General features: G+C 35.9%; 1 long non-coding RNA gene across 1 annotated transcript in view; it reads left to right on the forward strand.

Moving 5' to 3' along the window:
- Positions 1-13,098: 13,098 nt before the first annotated feature.
- LOC126943795 (uncharacterized) overlaps positions 13,099-17,341 on the forward strand; it is a 187,224-nt gene continuing 182,981 nt past the window's right edge. Inside the window, exons 1-2 of the long non-coding RNA XR_007721860.1 lie at positions 13,099-13,246; positions 13,600-13,726. This is a non-coding gene — a long non-coding RNA (uncharacterized LOC126943795). The remainder of the gene's footprint in view (positions 13,247-13,599; positions 13,727-17,341) is intronic.

Genomic DNA, 17,341 nt, shown 5'->3' on the forward strand with positions numbered 1-17,341 from the left:
CTAGGTGAAGACATGAGAAATAAACACATAAATGAAAGGGCAGATAGTTATGCAAATCTTAAAGAAAAATAAAAAGGGTACGATGGATAAAGGGCCAGAGATATGGGTCAAGATTACTATTTTATTTATAGTTATCAGAAAAATGCCATGGTAACAAAGTGATATTTGAATTGAGACCTGAGAACATGAAGAAGCATAATGTGAATATCAGAGCAATGGGCCTTCCAGGAAGATGGAACAGCATGTGCAAATGCATAGAGGTAAGAGCATGATCAGTGTATCTGCAAGAAGGATGATCTGGATGAAGAGGCATGAATAGATGTGATGGTAAATGATGTTATAAAGTAGCAGGTGGCTAGATTACATGGGACCCATGGGTCACAAAGAAGTATTCTGGTTTTACTTTTACTTTAATGAAATGATCTGACTTATAATACAAAAATGGATGCTTTATGGAAAATAAACATAAGGGGATGAAGAATGCAAAGAGAGAATGAATAGTTAGCTGACTACTGCAAAAATCCAATGAGATGATGTTGGATCAAGAAGTTGATCATGGAAGTACTGAAAAGTGGTTGGATTCCAAACATTTTGAATGGACAGATGGGTAATTTTATTGGTGGATTGGTTGTGGCTTGTGGCAAATAAAATGGATTTAAATAAAAAGAACTATGGGATAATTCCAAGTTTTTGGTCAAAGCAGCTGAAAAGATGGCAATATGGTTTACTAAGGTGGGAGAGACCACAAGAAATCAGGAGGGTAGAATTCTTACTAGCATCCAAGCTGTATTGCCTAGAACAATAAATCGGTAGTCTAAAATATGGAAGTCATAATCATTTATGTGTGCTTCACAATACCAATACGAAACTTATTTAAGTAGAAAACTATCTCTACCAATAATATGTGGGTGTGCATGCACACGTTACTGCAAATAAAACACACACACACAACAACAAAAAAGCATTTAGACTTGAAGAAGTTCTAATTTTCACTTCAAAGAACAGATGACTTTCCCCCTGATTTGATTTTTCACATCTAGACCATGGTGCTTGGTATGGACTATCATTCAGATTCTTCTAACTTGTGACATCAAAATACTGAATATATGAACAAGTGCCAAAAATAAATGTTCTGCTTCCTTAACTTTTTCTCTTGGCTTGAGTTTTCTAGGGGAAAATAACCAAGCTGCAAATAGCAGCTGCGTCCTGACTGCTGAACTGTCACCAGACCAAAAAACAAACTATGTAACAAGTTTGAGAATAGAGTAGTTCTTGCTCAGGTGGTTACAGAGGGATGGCATAACAGCCCCAAGACACACATGAGCTCAAGGCCTCATCATCACATACCTGGGATGAAGGGTGTATGTGCTTCTCTCCATTCTCAAATAAAGACTCAAATAATGAATGTCCAGGCATCTCAACAATTCACCCCAGATTGTTTCCTTTCATTGAGAGACAGGGTATGGCCAACTCTGAGGAGAATATACTTACTGGAATATCTCTGATTCAGTCCATCTTATTCCTCCATTGTTATTCTCCTAATTACCTTCATTTTTTCTCCACCAGTTACAGTTGTTTGTGTTGATATGGGATCAATACACTATGAAACACAAAGAGGAAATGTTGTCATATAGTGCCTTTGTATAGATAATAGATTGTAAAGATTGCAATATGAACACTTCACTTAGCCTTCTATGTGTAATCTACAAGATAATTAAAACTAAAAAATGGTTAAAATAGGTGACAGTGGGGACATAAAATTATAGGTTAGAAGAGTTTTACTTTTCATGATAAGTCCTTTGGCACTATTTATTTTTAACATGTGCATCAACTGCTTCGATTATGTATATTTTTAGGTAAATAAAAAGGGAATTTAAAATTTTGATAATGTCAATTAAATAAGTACTCTTAGCTATGAATAGCTAATTATACAGATAGCTATATATAAAGTCAGGAATATAATGAGTTACTCTCATAGTGTCAACACACCATTAACAATTGCAAAAAAAACCTACATGGTGCACTTTAATGGAAATGTCCATATGTAATTATCTGCTGTTCTTTGATCTTTTATTCTAAGAGGCTGAACTAAGACTAATAGGTCGATAAATGTCTGTAGATTGAAAAAATTGAAAGGTTCTGAAACTAGGATTCAATCCTCATTAGAGACTCATTGGAAGGGCCAATTAAATTTTGGAAAGCACAAGAAATTGTTGTGATATCTCAAAGTTCATTTTTATAAAGTTTATTTTAAATTTAAAACCATGCCATGTTTAATACACTAGCATATTTTATTTTACTGAAAATATATGCTTCTAATTTCTGTGTAAATCCTACTGTCAATCTGTTATTATATACCACAGAAGTAATATTTCTGGAGGAATCTGTGGGATAGTTGTCATTAAAAATATTACCCAGAATCTGAACACCCTTCTCAAATTAGTAGCAGGCCTTATTGTGTCAGGTGTTCAACATGCAAGAAATCAGCTTAATTCTCTTGTGGTGGCGAAGGCACAGACGTGTGTTATTTGAGTTCTTTCAACTGAATGCACCCACACAGGATTTGAGGGAGAGACATAAGTCCAGAAGGAGTGGAAACATCAATGTCATTAATTATTCAGTAATGCAGGTGTTCAAATTCAGAGTGGTCTTGGTTGTTTTTCCTACTGCCTGTCCTCTCTTTCAGTTCCTGATAGTTGACTAAGTCTTATTCTCCAACTTTCCAGGCATTTTTTTAGGCTTTCAGATCTCCCTTCTAGGCCTTATTTTTCTACTTAAGTTATCCAGAGTTATTTTGAGTTGCTTACAACCAAGAAGCATTACTGATAAAATAATGTAATGATGACATACTAGAATAAAATGAACTTATGTGCATGCAAGTTAATTATCAGTATAAAGACTTTAACAATTATTAGCTACAACTTGTATTTTGCAGGACAAGTAATAGGGGTATCAGAGCAACCAGAGTGAGTAAAAATGATTTTTAAAGCAACACAACTGCTTTGTAAGGGAATTAGAAAATATTTAAGGGCTCACTGTGATGTTTGATTTTATGTGTCAACTTGACCGTGGTACAAGTCCCCAGACATTTGTTCAAACATTATTCTGGCTATGTCTTTGAGGGTGCTTCTGGCTGAGATTAACATCTGAATTAGTAGACCCAGTGGAGTAGATTGCCCTCCCTAATGTGAATGGGCTTCATCCAAGTGTAGGGGAGATGAATTGTCTGCCCGTGGGAATGAGATGTAAAGGAGAAGTCACAATTCACTTGTTCCTTTTCACTAGTGAAGAATATAACTACGTAGAGCAGCCCTGACCAGCTGAAATACAATGTGAGCCACACAGGTAATTAAACAATTTCTGGCTGGGTGCAGTGGCCTAGAACCACTGTAGTTTGGTCACACCTGTAACCCCAGTATTTTGGGAGGCCGAGGCAGGCAGATCACATGAGGCCAGGAGTTCGAGACCAGCCTAGCCAACATGGAAAAACCCTGTGTCTACTGAAAATATAAAAATTAACCGAGCATGGTGGCTCATGTCTGTAATCCCAGCTACTTGGGATGCCAAGGCAGCAGAATTGCTTGAATCCAGGAGGTGGAAATTGCAGTCAGCCGAGATCGTGCCACTGCACTCCAGCCTGGGCAATAGAGCAAGACTCTGACTCAAAAAAATTCTGGTAACCACATTTAAAGTAAAAAGAAATAGGTAATATGGACTTAATAATTTATTTAAACCAAGGTATTCAAAATGTGATCATTTCAATATGTAATACATGTAAAATTTTATTAATGAAATATTTTATGACTTAAAAGATTTATATTCAATGTTCAAAATTCAATGAGTATTTTTACAGGACATTTCAATTCGGGCTAGCCACACTTCATATCCACAGTAGCCACATGCTGCTAAGGGCTACCATACTGGATGGCAGACCTAGTGCCACCAGGGAAAATAACAATGCTACTTTCAGATATTTTTCACTTCTTTGTTTTAAGAAAGTGGTATTTGGCTAACAAAGAGAATCACTAAGTGGATTTTTTTTTTTTTTTTTTTTTTTTTTTTTTTTTCCCGAGACAGAGTCTCGCTCTGTCACCCAGGCTGGAGTGCAGTGGTGCGATCTCGGCTTACTGCAAGCTCTGCCTCCCGGGTTCATGCGATCCTCTTGCCTCAGCCTCTAGAGTAGCTGGGACTGCAGGTGCCCGCCACCACACCCGGCTAATTTTTTGTGTGTTTTTAGTAGAGATGGGGCTTCACCATGTTAGACAGGACGGTCTTGATCTCCTGACCTCCTGATCTGCCTACTGTGGCCTCCCAAAGTGCTGGGATTACAGGCGTGAGCCACCACGCCCTGCCAAGCATCACTAAATGGCTTTTTAAATACCTTTGAACCACCAGTGAATAAGTTGTTGTAAAACCTGTGATTTAGAATGAATACCTACAGCTATGAGAACTGTGGTTTCACCACTCTGCCAACATTCTCTCTGCCTCAATTCCAGCCATGACCTGCATGCAAAAGGGCTCCATTTTCACATTTCCTAGAAATTCTTATCACCATGATGCAAACCAGTGACTTTTGATTTCATTTCATTTCTTTGTGTGTCATTCAGAGGGGTGGAAAGATGAGGAAAAATCTGAACAGAATGTTTGTATAAAATTCTGTGGTCCAGTTTAGCCATTCACAATATGTAAATAACCAAGGAGACATGTGTGTTCATGTTTGTGTGCAATGTCTATAAATTATCAGTGGCTAAAGCTCCAAAGACAATACAGACCATGAAGACATGTAGAATCATGACTGGAGAGAAATCCAATGGCAGGTTCACCAATCTGTCCCTGTCACATTGGCTTTCTGTTAAGAAAATAGCTATGTAACTCTTAAAGCTTTGTATTTACTTGGTTATATACGTATAAAAATGTGATTTTTGAATTGTCTATGAGCACTGGTGAGCTAAATGTTAGTTCAAACTAAGAGTACAGAGTATACTATAGAGAGCAGATATTCACAGCCATTCCCCATAATTCTCTTGCTATATGGTAGGTACTACCCTGGATGTATCTACTCTGCTTCCTTTCTTCTCTTATCTTTCCTATTGGCACATGGAGGTAATGAGATCTAAGTGCATATATGGAAATATGTGAGTATGAGCATGTGTGAAGGCACATGCCTTTTATGTATTTTTGTGTTTTTTAGCTTCATTGAGGTATAACTGATAAATAAAAATTGTGTATTTATTTAAAGCGTAAAACATGATGCTGTCATATATGTATACATTGAGGAAGGATTGCCACCATCAAACTAACATATCCATCACCTCATATAGTTACTTTTTAATGGTAGGAATGCTTAAGATCAACTCTGTTAGCAAATTTCACCTATAAAATACATTATTATTAATATACCACCATGTTGTACATTAGGTCTCCAGAACTTATTCATCTTATAACTGAAAGTTTGTACCATTTTACCAACATTTTACCATTTTCCCAACTCCAGCCCCAGGCAACCACTTTTCTACCCTGTTTCTCTGAGTTCAACTTTTTAAGATTCTGCACATAAGTAATATCATGTAGTATTTATGTTTGTGTGTCTAGATTATTTCATTTAGCACAATGTCCTCTATGTTCAACTCTGTTGTTGCAAATGGCAGGATTTCTTTCTATATTAAGGCCAACTAATATTCCATTGTACACACATGTACAATGGAATTGTAGAACACATTCCATGTATCTTTATTCATTCATCTGTTAACAGACTCTTAGGTTGTTTCCATTATCTTGGTTATTGTAAATAATACTGTAAAGAACATGGGGATGCAGATATATCTTCAATATAGTGACATTATTTCCTTTGGGTATATACCAAGTAGTGGGATTGCTGGATCATATGATAGTTCTATATTTGAATTTTTAAGGAACCTCTATACGAATTTCTATAACAGCTGCACAAATTTTCAATACCACCAAAGCAAAAAGGGCTCACTTTTCTCTGCATCTTAGCCAACACTTGTTGTCTTTTGACCATTTGCTAGTAGCCATAATAACAAGCATGAAGTGATATCTCATTTTGGTTTTGATTTACATTTTACAGATGAGTGATGTTGAGCATTTCTTCATATAATATTGGTCATTTCTGTCTTCTTTAGAAAAATGTTTATTCAGATTCTTAGCCCTTTTTTAAAAAAAAATCAGGCTATTTATTTTTTGCTCTTGAGTTGTATAAATTGGTTACATATTTTTGTTATTAACTCATTATTGGATAAATGGCTCACAAATATTTTCTCCCATTCATTAGGTTTCTTTTTCATTTAATTGATTGTTTCTTTGCTGTTCAGGAACTACTTTTCAGTTTGATGTGGTCCTACTTGTTTATTTTTGACTTGATTGCTTGTGCTTTTGGTATCATATCGAAAAACTCCCTGCTGAAACCAATGCATGGAGCTTTTCCTCTGTTTTCTCCTGAGAGTTTTAAGGTTTCAGGTATTATGGATAAGACTTTTATCCATTTTGTGTTGATCTTTCTGTATGGTATAAAATAAGAATTCAATTTTATTTTGTTTTGCTTTGTGTGGCTATTCGATTTTCTTGACACTATTTACTGAAGAGATTATACATTTCCCATTGTGTATACTTGGTACCATATGCCTGTTTTTGTGCCTGTGCCATACTTTTTTACTGTACGTTTGTAATATAATTTAAAATAAAGAAGTATGATGCCTCTGTCTTTGTTCTTCTTAATCAAGATTATTTTAGGTCTTTGGGATCTTTCATAATTTTATTTTAATTTGAAGATATATTTTTTCTATTTCTGTGAAAAATACTATCATGATTTTAACAAGTACTGCATTGATTTTATAGATTATCAAGGTTAGTATAGACATTTTGACAAATTAATTCTTCCAGTCTATGAACATGGGATATCTTTTCATTCATTTGTATCTTCTCCAATTTGTTTCATCAATGTTTACATTTTTCAACGTACAAATCTTTCACCCCTTTGGTTAATTTACTCTTGTGCATTTTATTCTTTTTTATGCTTTTGTAAATGGGATACTTTTCTTAATTTTGGAGGGATAGTGTATAGAAATGCAACTAATTTTTGTGTTTTGATTTTTGTATCCTGCAACTTAGTGAATTTGTTTTTTCTGTTTTTGCTAGAGTATTTAGGATTTCTATATATAAGAATGTGTCATCTGCAAACAAAAGCAATTTAACTTCTGACTTTCTGATTTGGGTGTCTTTTATTTCTTTTTCTTGCTTAATTGATCTGCTTTACTTCCTGTAGTATGTTGAATAGAGGTATCAAAAGTGGGAATCCTTGCCTTGTCCCTGATCTTAGAGAAAAAACTTTCAAATTTTCACTGTTGAGTATGATGTTATCCCTGAGCTTGTAATATATGACTTTTATTGTGTTAAGGTACATTTTTCTATACCCAATTTGTTGACAGTTTCTATCCTGAAAGGATATTAAATTTTGTCAAACATTCTTTCTGCACTTATTGAGACAATATCACATTTATTGATGCATATGTTGAACCATCATTGCTTCTTGGGGATAAACTCTGCTTGATTATGAATAATGATACTTTTACTGTGCTGTTGAATTTGGTTTGCTAGGATTGTGTTGAGGATTTTTTGCATCTATGTTAATCAGAAATTATTGTCCTGTTATTTTATTTTCCTGTAGTGTTCTTGTTTGGCTTTGGTATCAGGGTAATACTAGTGCTGTAAAACATGTTTGGAAGTGTTTTATTCCCTTCATTTTTTGGAAGAGTTTGAGATAGATTGGTATTAATTTTTATTTAAATGTTTGGTAGAATTAGCCAGTGATGTCATCAAGTCCTGGAATTTTCTTTGATGGAAGACTTTTGATTACTGATTAAATCTTCTTACTCATTATTAGTCTGTTCTGATTTTCTATTTATGATTCACTCTTCACAGGGCATATGTTTCTAGGAATTTAAATATTTTCATAGATTATCCAATTTGTTGGCATATAATTTTTCCTAGTAATTTCTAACGATTCTTTGTATTTCTGTGGTATCAGATGTAATATATTCTCTTTAATTTCAAATTCTATGTATTTGAGTCTCTTTTTTTCTTAATCTTGATGAAGTTTTGTCAACATCATTTATGTTTCAAAACAATACCTCAGTTTTGTTTATATTTTTATAGTGTGTTTCAGTCTGTATTTCATTTATTTCTGCTCTGATCTTTGTTATTTACTTCCTTCTACTAACTTTGGGCTGAGTGTGTTGTTTTTCCTATTCCAGGAGGTGTAATGTTATTTATTTGAGATATTTTTTCCTTTTTAATACAGGCATTTATTACTCTTCCCTCTTATAAATTCTTTTGTCCCATCCCATAACGTTTGTATGTTGAATTTTCATTTTCATTTATCTCAAAGTATTTTTAAATTTCCCTTTTGATTTCTTTTTTGACTCCTTCATTGATGAGGATTGTGTTATTTAATTTCCACATATTTATACATTTTCTAATTTTTCTCTTGTTATTGATTTCTAGTTTTATACCATTATGTTTGGGACGATGCCTTTTATGATTTCAGTCTTCTTAAATTGGTAAGAGTGGTTTTGTGGCCTAATCTATGATTTATCCTGGAAAATATTTTATGTATGCTTAAGATAAATGTGTATTCTGCTGCTGTTGGATGTTATGTTCTGTATATATCTCTTGGTTCCATTTAGTGTAAAGTATGGTTTAAGTCCAATGTTTTCTTAGTGATTTTTCTGTCTGGATGATATATCCATTGTTAAAAGTGATGTGTAGAAATCCTTTACAATTATTGCATTACTGTATTTTTCCTGTCAGATCTCTTAATATTTGCTTTGTCTATTCATTTGCTCCTATTTTGGGTACATCTATATTTACAACTATTATATCCTCTTGAGAAATGGACCCCTTTATTATTATAAAACAGCCCTCTCTATCTCTTGTTCTAGTTTTTGACTTAAAGTCTATTTTGTTTTCTGTACAGCTACTCCTGCTCTCTTGGTTTTCATTTGGAAAATCTTTTCCCATTACTTCATTTTCAGCCTATTTGTGTCCTTACAAGGGAAGTGACTCTTTTTAAGGTCGTCATATAATTGGATCTTATTATTTTATCAATTCAGACACTCACTATTTTTATTGGAGATTTTAATCTATTTACATTATTGATAGGTATTGCTGCCATTTTGGTAATTGTTTTCTGACTGCTTTGTAGATTATTTGTTCTTTTCATCCTCTCTTGCTCTCTTCCTTTTTAATTTTATCCTTTAATTATTTTCTCCTTATCTTTTGTGTATCTACTATAGATTTTTGCTTTGTAGTTACCATGAGGCTTACATAAAATCTTTTAGAGTTATAACAAACTATTTTAAGCTAATAACTTTACTTCAGTCATACATAAAAACTACACTCCCAACAGTATGCTTCTGAGATCACAATTTATATCTTTTTAGATTGTGTAGTTATCGTAGCTATAATTATTTTTACTACATTTATTTTTTAAGACAATACACTTACGATTTCGTGTGAGTTTTATACTTTCATGTGTTTTTATGTTACTAGTTAGCGTCATTTTCTTTCAATTCAGAGGCTTCCCTTTATCATTTTGTGTAAAACAGCTCTAGTGATGATGAACATCCTCAGCTTGTATTCATTTGGAGAAGTCTTTATCTCCCTTTCATTTCTGAACAACAGTTTTGCTGGGTAAAGCATTTTTGGTTGGCAGTTTGTCTTTCTTTTAGCACTTTAAATATATCATCCTACTTTTCCTTGGCCTGCAGGGTTTCTGCTTATAAACCCACTGATAGCCTGATGGAATTTCTTTATATATCATTAGCCTCTTTTCTCTTGGTGCTTTCAAAATCCTCGATCTTTGATTTGTGTGTGTGTGTGTTAGTAATCTTTTATTGGAGCTTGATTCTATGTCTTGGTAAAGTCTTCTTTGGACTGAAGCTTATTGGAAATCTTTGAGCTTCATATACCTAGACGCTTATACTCTACCTACATTTGAGAATTTTTTAGCCATTATTTTTCTAAATAAGCTTTCTAGGCCTTTCTGTTTCTCTTCTCTTTATTATACACCCATTAGGCAAAAGTTAGCTCTGATGATGGTGTCCATAAATTTCATAATCTTCATTCATTTTCATTCTTTTTTTTCCTCCTTTCACTGTATATGTTCAAATGATCTGCCTCTGAGTTCACAAATTGTTTTTGTTTGCTTGATCAAGTCTGCTGCTATTGTTTTCTACTGTATTTTAAATTTCATTCACTGTCTTTTTCAGCTACAGAATTTTCTTTGGTTCTTTTTAATATCTATCTTTTTACTGAACTTCCAATTTTGTTTACATATTGCTTTTCTGTTTTTATTGACTTGCCTATCCGTGTTCTCTTGTAGCTCACTAAGCTTCCATTGAACAATTATTTTGAATTGTCAGGCAATTTGTCTAACTCCATTTCTTTGGAGGTGGTTAGTGGAATATTTTTGTGTTCTTTTGGTGGTGTCTTGTTTCTTGATTTTTCTTGATCCCTGAGTCTTGTGTTGCTTTATTCACATTTTAAAAAGTCATCTCCAGTTTTTACTGGCTGACTGCAGGAAAGAAATACCTTCACCAAACATCTCAGGAATTTCATGGCTCTTTCAGATCTTTTCTGTAGATGTGCCTGCTATTGTTTTCTATGAGGGAGAATTCTTAATACCGTATGCCTTCTCTTGAAACTTCAAAGCTGGTGCTGATACCCTCTTGTTGTTTTTGGGTGGCACCCTAAAATACTCAAGTTTGTGTACTTTTTCCCAATCATGCAGAGTTAGGATGTCCGTCTGTACAAGCTGCTTGTAGTTGCCACCCACAAGGGTGTTTCTGATGAGTTGTCCTGGGTGAAAGAGTGAGGCACATTGAGCCTTTGAGGAGCCTGCTGGCCAGTTAGAAGTTCACAGGTGAGGTCTGCTAAGTGACTGATGGTTGGGCTTCCTGATGGAGTCTGTGGAGTGGTTAGTAGGGTCTGGAGTTTCACTTCTGTGCTCCCAGCCCTCTCAACCCCTCAGACATGTTGATTACTTCAGTACTTTGGGTAGGATGAGAAAAAAAAAGTGGGCCTCTTGAGCAATACCCCACATAGCTGAAGGAGTCAGATGCTCTGTCACTATGCTGTAACTTTCCCTTGTGGGAGAAACAGCAAACCAGTAGGGTGTCTCTCAGCATTAAGCGATGCTGTCTCAGGGGATAGAAAATTCCTTTTCTGCCATCTTGCTAACATACTTTTCAGATGTTTTATTAAAAGTTTAGGCTGGGCGCAGTGGCACACGCTTGTAATCCCAGCACTTTGGGAGGCCAAGACAGGCGGATCACGAGGTCAGGAAATCGAGACCATGGTGAAACCCCGTTTCTACTAAAAATACAAAAAATTAGCTGGCCGCAGTGGCGGGCGCCTGTAGTCCCAGCTGTTCAGGAGGCTGAGACAGGAGAACGGCGTGGACCCGGGAGGCAGAGCTTGCAGTGAGCCGAGACAGTGCCACTGCACTGCAGCCTGGGTGACAGAGCGAGACTTGGTCTCAAAAAAAAAAAAAAAAAAAAAGTGTATTGATGAATAGGTACACAAAATAAATGTACAACATGTATGTGAGATTCTCGTTCTGATGACATACATTTAAAAATATGTTATTTATTGCTTCAGGTATTACTTCAACAAATATTAAATGTCAAATTTGTTTGAGGCTTGAATCAAACATGCAGAATGCTGAGAATAAAGTGATAAGACATGCGTAATCCTTATCCTTGAGGAAACAAAATATGTTTCTTTTAGCTAGGCAGATGAAATTAGTAAAACCTGGGGCATAAGATGAGTTATACTGAAGAGTTTAGCCTTTTCCCAAAGACTCCGGAAAGCAGGTAGAGAATCTGGTTCATGTAATTACATGTTTATATAGCAAATATTACTCTGGTTTCAGGTAAAAATGAAGGAAGGGGAAAAAGAGTGAGAGTGAAGTGTGGAGATCAGAATGAAGTTGATACAGTCAGGCCAGGCGCAGTGGCTCACGCCTGTAATCCCAGCATTTTGGGAGGCCGAGGTGGGCAGATCACGATGTCAGGAGATCGAGACTGTCCTGGCTAACACAGTGAAACCCTGTCTCTTTTAAAAATACAAAAAAATTAGTTGGGCGTGATGGCAGGTGCCTGTAGTCCCAGCTACTCTGGAAGCTGAGGCAGGAGAATGGTGTAAACCTGGGAAGCGGAGCTTGCAGTGAGCCAAGATCGTGCCACTGCACTCCAGCCTGGACGACGGAGCGAGACTCTGTCTCACAAAAAAAAAAAAAAAAAAGAAGTTGATACAGTGAAAGGTGGGATATGATAGCTCCCAAATCACGGATCATGACTATGAATTAAGGAAACTAGATGAATTTTAGAAATCTTTATGATGTGAGCTTGCCTAATTTGGTTAGTAGATATTGCAGAGATAAGAAAGAAAAAAGAGATTAAAAAAAGTTTTGTAGCAAATTAATTGGGCACCCAACTTAAACATTTAACCAATTTTTCATATACAGTCTTGAAACAACCTAGAGATGGAAGTTTCACTTGTCAGTTCATGTATGTAGTATCATAATGGGTCAACTGATGTTATTGTGTTGATTTAGTATTTAATACTTTAAATAAGAAATAGGAGGCAATAGCTTGTATTGTCTCAACCTGTACAGAAAAGGTTTTGAAACCTAATATATTAGCTATTGCTTAAAACAATACATTATCTCATGTATTCTGTGTCATGAGTCGAGGAATAATTTAGTTAGCGTCCCGTTTAGAGTTTAACAAAGCTGCAATCAATATGTTAGCCAGAGTACTAGTCTCATCTAAGGCTCAACTGGAGAAGGAACTTCGTTTAAGCTCATGTGATTGTTGGCAAAATTCAGTCTTCTTGCAGGTTATCGCACTGAGCGTTATGACTTTTTTACCAGCTGCTGGACAGAGGCCACCCTCGGTTGTCATGTGGCCCTCTCCATATTCTAACTCACAAGATGCTCCGACCTCCCGCCTGGGCGCCCCAGTGGCGCGAACCAGAGTGCGCCTGCGCGCGGGCCACAAGGCGCTTGCAGCTGGGAGAAGCGCGGCCACACTGAGAGTCACGTGGTGCGGTATGCTGGGAAGCCGCCCCGCCTCTCCAAGACCTCCCTGCCGCGTCCCGCCCCACCCCTTTCCCGGCGGGAAGCTCTGAGCCGCTCTGAACTGCGAACTGCGCAGGGTGGCCAGGGGTGAGTGTCCATGAGGGTCGTGCGTCGCGCAGACCAGGACAGGTCCACGCTGGGGCGCCGGCTGTCAGTATGCCTTGCAGGGACCAGGGGACAAAATGGCGGCGGGGTGCGCCTCTTTAACTTTCATAGTACTTCATCACTCTTAAAACTTGAAGTCAGTTTCAGACTTGTTTGTTTCTCACATTCTATTTATTTGAAACCGACAAAAAGCAAGAAAACATATGGGAAATACACCAATGGCAGCTGGTTTCTTAAAAGCCAGCAAGGGAAATAATGTCTCCTAGGAAGACAGCTGTTAACAATCTTACATGTCATAATTACATATAGCATGCCACTTTTGTTGTATTCTGCAGGCTAGAACAAACTCACGAGTCTGACCTAAACTCAAAGGGAGAAGAGTATGCAAGAGCCAAAGCATGAGATGGAAACCATGGGGCCATCTTTGAGTCTGTCTGCCGCAGAAAGATGAACACAAATCCTGTGAGTCTCTAGATTATGTTTTTTCTATATGGTCAAAGATTTAAGGATACAATGATACCTAAACCAAAACAATAGTGTATTATAAACATACCTTTCTTGTTTTAACCTGTCTTACATGTTTGCTTTTCAATATCTCAAAAGTTGTGTTTGTAGACTTCAAATAAGTAATTATCCAGATATACTTGACTCAGAAAATACAACATTATTTTCCAAAGCAGTGAAAATTGTGCTTTGCGGCTCTGGAGATACTACTTTGAGCAAAAAAAAAAAAAAAAAAAAAAAAAAAAAAAGGTTAGAAAAAAATGTGCCTAAGTATCAGGGTGTCTTGTAATTCAATTGAAATTCTTAAAGCTTCTTTCTATTCTAATATTCTTTGTGTAATCCCTGATGAGTATTCTGTGTATATGGTAACACAAACAGGCTTAAATTTGGGACAATTTTAATACTGACTGGTAAGAAATTTATAGAAGAGATGAAAGAGCTGTTCTTACTGTTGCTTGTTCATCTTTTCTACTAAGTCTTATTGAGCAGAATGGTAAGAAAATAACTCCTAATACACATCACATAAGCAATGCATATAGACTACATGTATTGTCATTCATAAAATTTGTCTCTAACAACAACTATGTCAAAACTATGAATGTTGCATCCCATTTAGTCTTCTGTAATGCTTTTCATTCCTTAATTCACTATTGGCCGTGTTCTTGCCTATCTAAGACCAATTACAAAAGATAGTTTACTTTCATTTTTTTCTCCCGTTGCCATAGTTTCATATCAGTTAGGTAGAGCAGCAACTCCCAAGTGTTCCTATAATTATTTAGCGCAGAATTCTGAGTATCTGAAAATGCAAAATCCTGCAATACTGTCCAATTGTTTAATCACAGATATATGAAAGAATTAAAAAACCTGCAATGGTATGGCTAGCATGAGTACTCCAAAATAAATTAGGCATGACTGTTGCCATCAAGGGGCATGCAATCTATTTTGATAAATATATCTATGAAACAATGCCTCATGTTCTAAGTGCTGTGAGACTAACAATAACAGAAGAGCAGTGGTAAAACTACTAACAACTTTAGTATCAGGAACGGTATATCCTTTTTACATGAATCATCTAGTTTAAAATTAGTCCCATTTCTGTGAGGATGAGTTCATTTTATTTTTTTTATTGTGAGTATTAAAAATTAACACAATTTTAGTGTCTTAAAACAGTATAAATGTATTATGTTACAGTTCTGTAGATCCAGGTCTAGCACCAGTTTTAGTGGGCTAAAATTGAGGTGTGGCCAGGGCTGTTTCTCTCTGGAGGCCCTGGGAGACAATGTCTTTCTTTGCTCATTTAGATTTTTGGCAGAATTCGGTTATATGTGGTTGTAGGACTGAGGTCTTCATTTCCTTGCTTCTAGGAGCTACCCACATTCTATGACTCATGGTCTCTCTCCATCTTTAAAGCCACCCAGAGTCGGTCAGGTCCTTGTGTTGCATCTGACATATTCATCTACCTTGTTCTTCTACTTTTAGAAACCCATGTGATTAGGTTGGACCTACTTTAGTAGTCAAAGATAATCTAATCTCAGGAAGATTTACTCTTGTCTACACAGTTCCTTTTGTGGTATAAGGCAATATATTCACAGAAAATTAGGGTGTGGACATCTTTGGTACTCGCTATCTACCAACACAGCAATCGTTGTAGCCGTTTAAAAGATGAGAAAAGTCATTTCCAAAGCTACAAAGGACATTATTTAGACCCAGGGTGTATAATCTGTTTCAAGGCAATAATTAGAATCCATGAGTAGAGTAGAGACACAGAGGTGGGGCTCTATGTGGTTGGGGTTGCTTATATTCTTCAAAGTTTAGTGATCACCATTTTTTGTTTTTGCAGTAAAAGTCCTAGAAATGGACTGAAGGATATTTTATCCTCAACTAAGGGTGCAGGTTTATACATGGGTGGATAAACACTAGTCAAATTTCTCTGTTTATATGTTCCCCAAAATCTGTTCTATGGTCCATGCTATCATATTAATATATGTGTGCAATGACCTTTTCACATATTCAGACTCATCCATACCTTACTATCGCGTTTAAGTATAATAGCAGGTATTTAATCTAATTTCTGTATACGAATGTCCTGAACAAACTGGTTTTTCAGTGTTTTTTTCTGTTATCTGTTGACTTGTGCCTTAGATGCTTTTCCTTTTTCCTGCCTTTGCCCTTCCATTTACACCAGCTGAGTTACATGCTTGTCAAGAATTGGTTCTGTTCCCTTCAAAACTGCTTATGCTACCTGTAGTGGTTACGTGTTTTAATTAAATACCAAAAATATGATTAAATGAGTTTAAAGTAGAGGAAGTTTGTGGTTCAATTTAAAATGAAATTAGAAGCTTCCAAGAGACTCTAAAGAGTAGATTTAAAATCTCACCAAATTAGGTGTTTACACTATAACTGTAGGAGACCAGAAAAATATTTGGACGAATTTAGCCCTGAGAATGACCCCAAAAATGGCTGATTTTTCACACGGTTTGAAATGATGTAGAACTGGGACTCTAAAAAGATGCGTTATGCATTATTTGGATCTTGAGAAAATTACGGAGAGACAGTATTGGATCACAGTCACAGAAAGACCTTATAGATTTTTCCAAACACTGTTGGGGATAAATATATACATTTATGAGTTTGAAGTTAAAATATTAAGTTGATATCATTATGGTTCAGGTTTTAGTTAAATTTTAATTGACATATATAATTTACATACTAAAAAATCACCCTTTAAAGTATACAGTTTATTTTTAATATATTTATAAAGCTGTCAACTACTATTAGAAGAGCTACTCCTTGTTCCCCTCCTCCAGCTACTGGCAACCACTAATCTACTTTCTGTCTCAATGGGATTTTATTTTCTGGGCATTTCATATAAATTGAATCACACAATATGTAGCCTTTTGTGGTTGGCTTCTTTCACTTAGCATGTTTTCAAGGTTTGTGCACGTTCTTGCATGAATCAGTAGTGCATTCCTTTTTATAGCTGAATAATATTTAATTTATGGATATAACAAATTTTGTTTATTCATCAGTTGATAGACGTGGAATTTTTCACTTTTTGGCAATTATGGACAATGCTGTGAGGAACATTCATGTACGAGCTTTTGCATGGACAAATATTTTCAGTTCTCTTGGGGGCATACCTAGGAGTAAAATAGCTGAGTGATACGGCAATTCTATATTTAACTTTCTAAAGCAATATCTGCTTTCCAGAGGAGAATTGCACCATTTCACATTTTCACAAGCTACATATGAGGGATCTGATTTCTCTACATCCTTGCCAACACTTTTTATTTTCTGCCTTTTAAAATTATAGCCATTCTAGGGCAATTAGGCAAGAGAAAGAAATCAAGGGTACTCAGTTAGGAAAAGAAGAAGTCAAATTGTCCCTGTTTGCAGATGACATGATTGTATATTTAGAAAACCCCATTGTCTCAGCCCAAAATCTCCTTAAGCTGATAAGCAACTTCAGCAAAGTCTCAGGATACAAAATTAATGTGCAAAAATCACAAGCATTCTTATACACCAGTAACAGACAAACAGAGAGCCAAATCAGGAATGAACTTCCATTCACAA

The sequence above is a fragment of the Macaca thibetana genome, chromosome 20, assembly GCF_024542745.1.
Source record: "Macaca thibetana thibetana isolate TM-01 chromosome 20, ASM2454274v1, whole genome shotgun sequence".
In the NCBI taxonomy this organism is placed as follows: Eukaryota; Metazoa; Chordata; class Mammalia; order Primates; family Cercopithecidae; genus Macaca; species Macaca thibetana.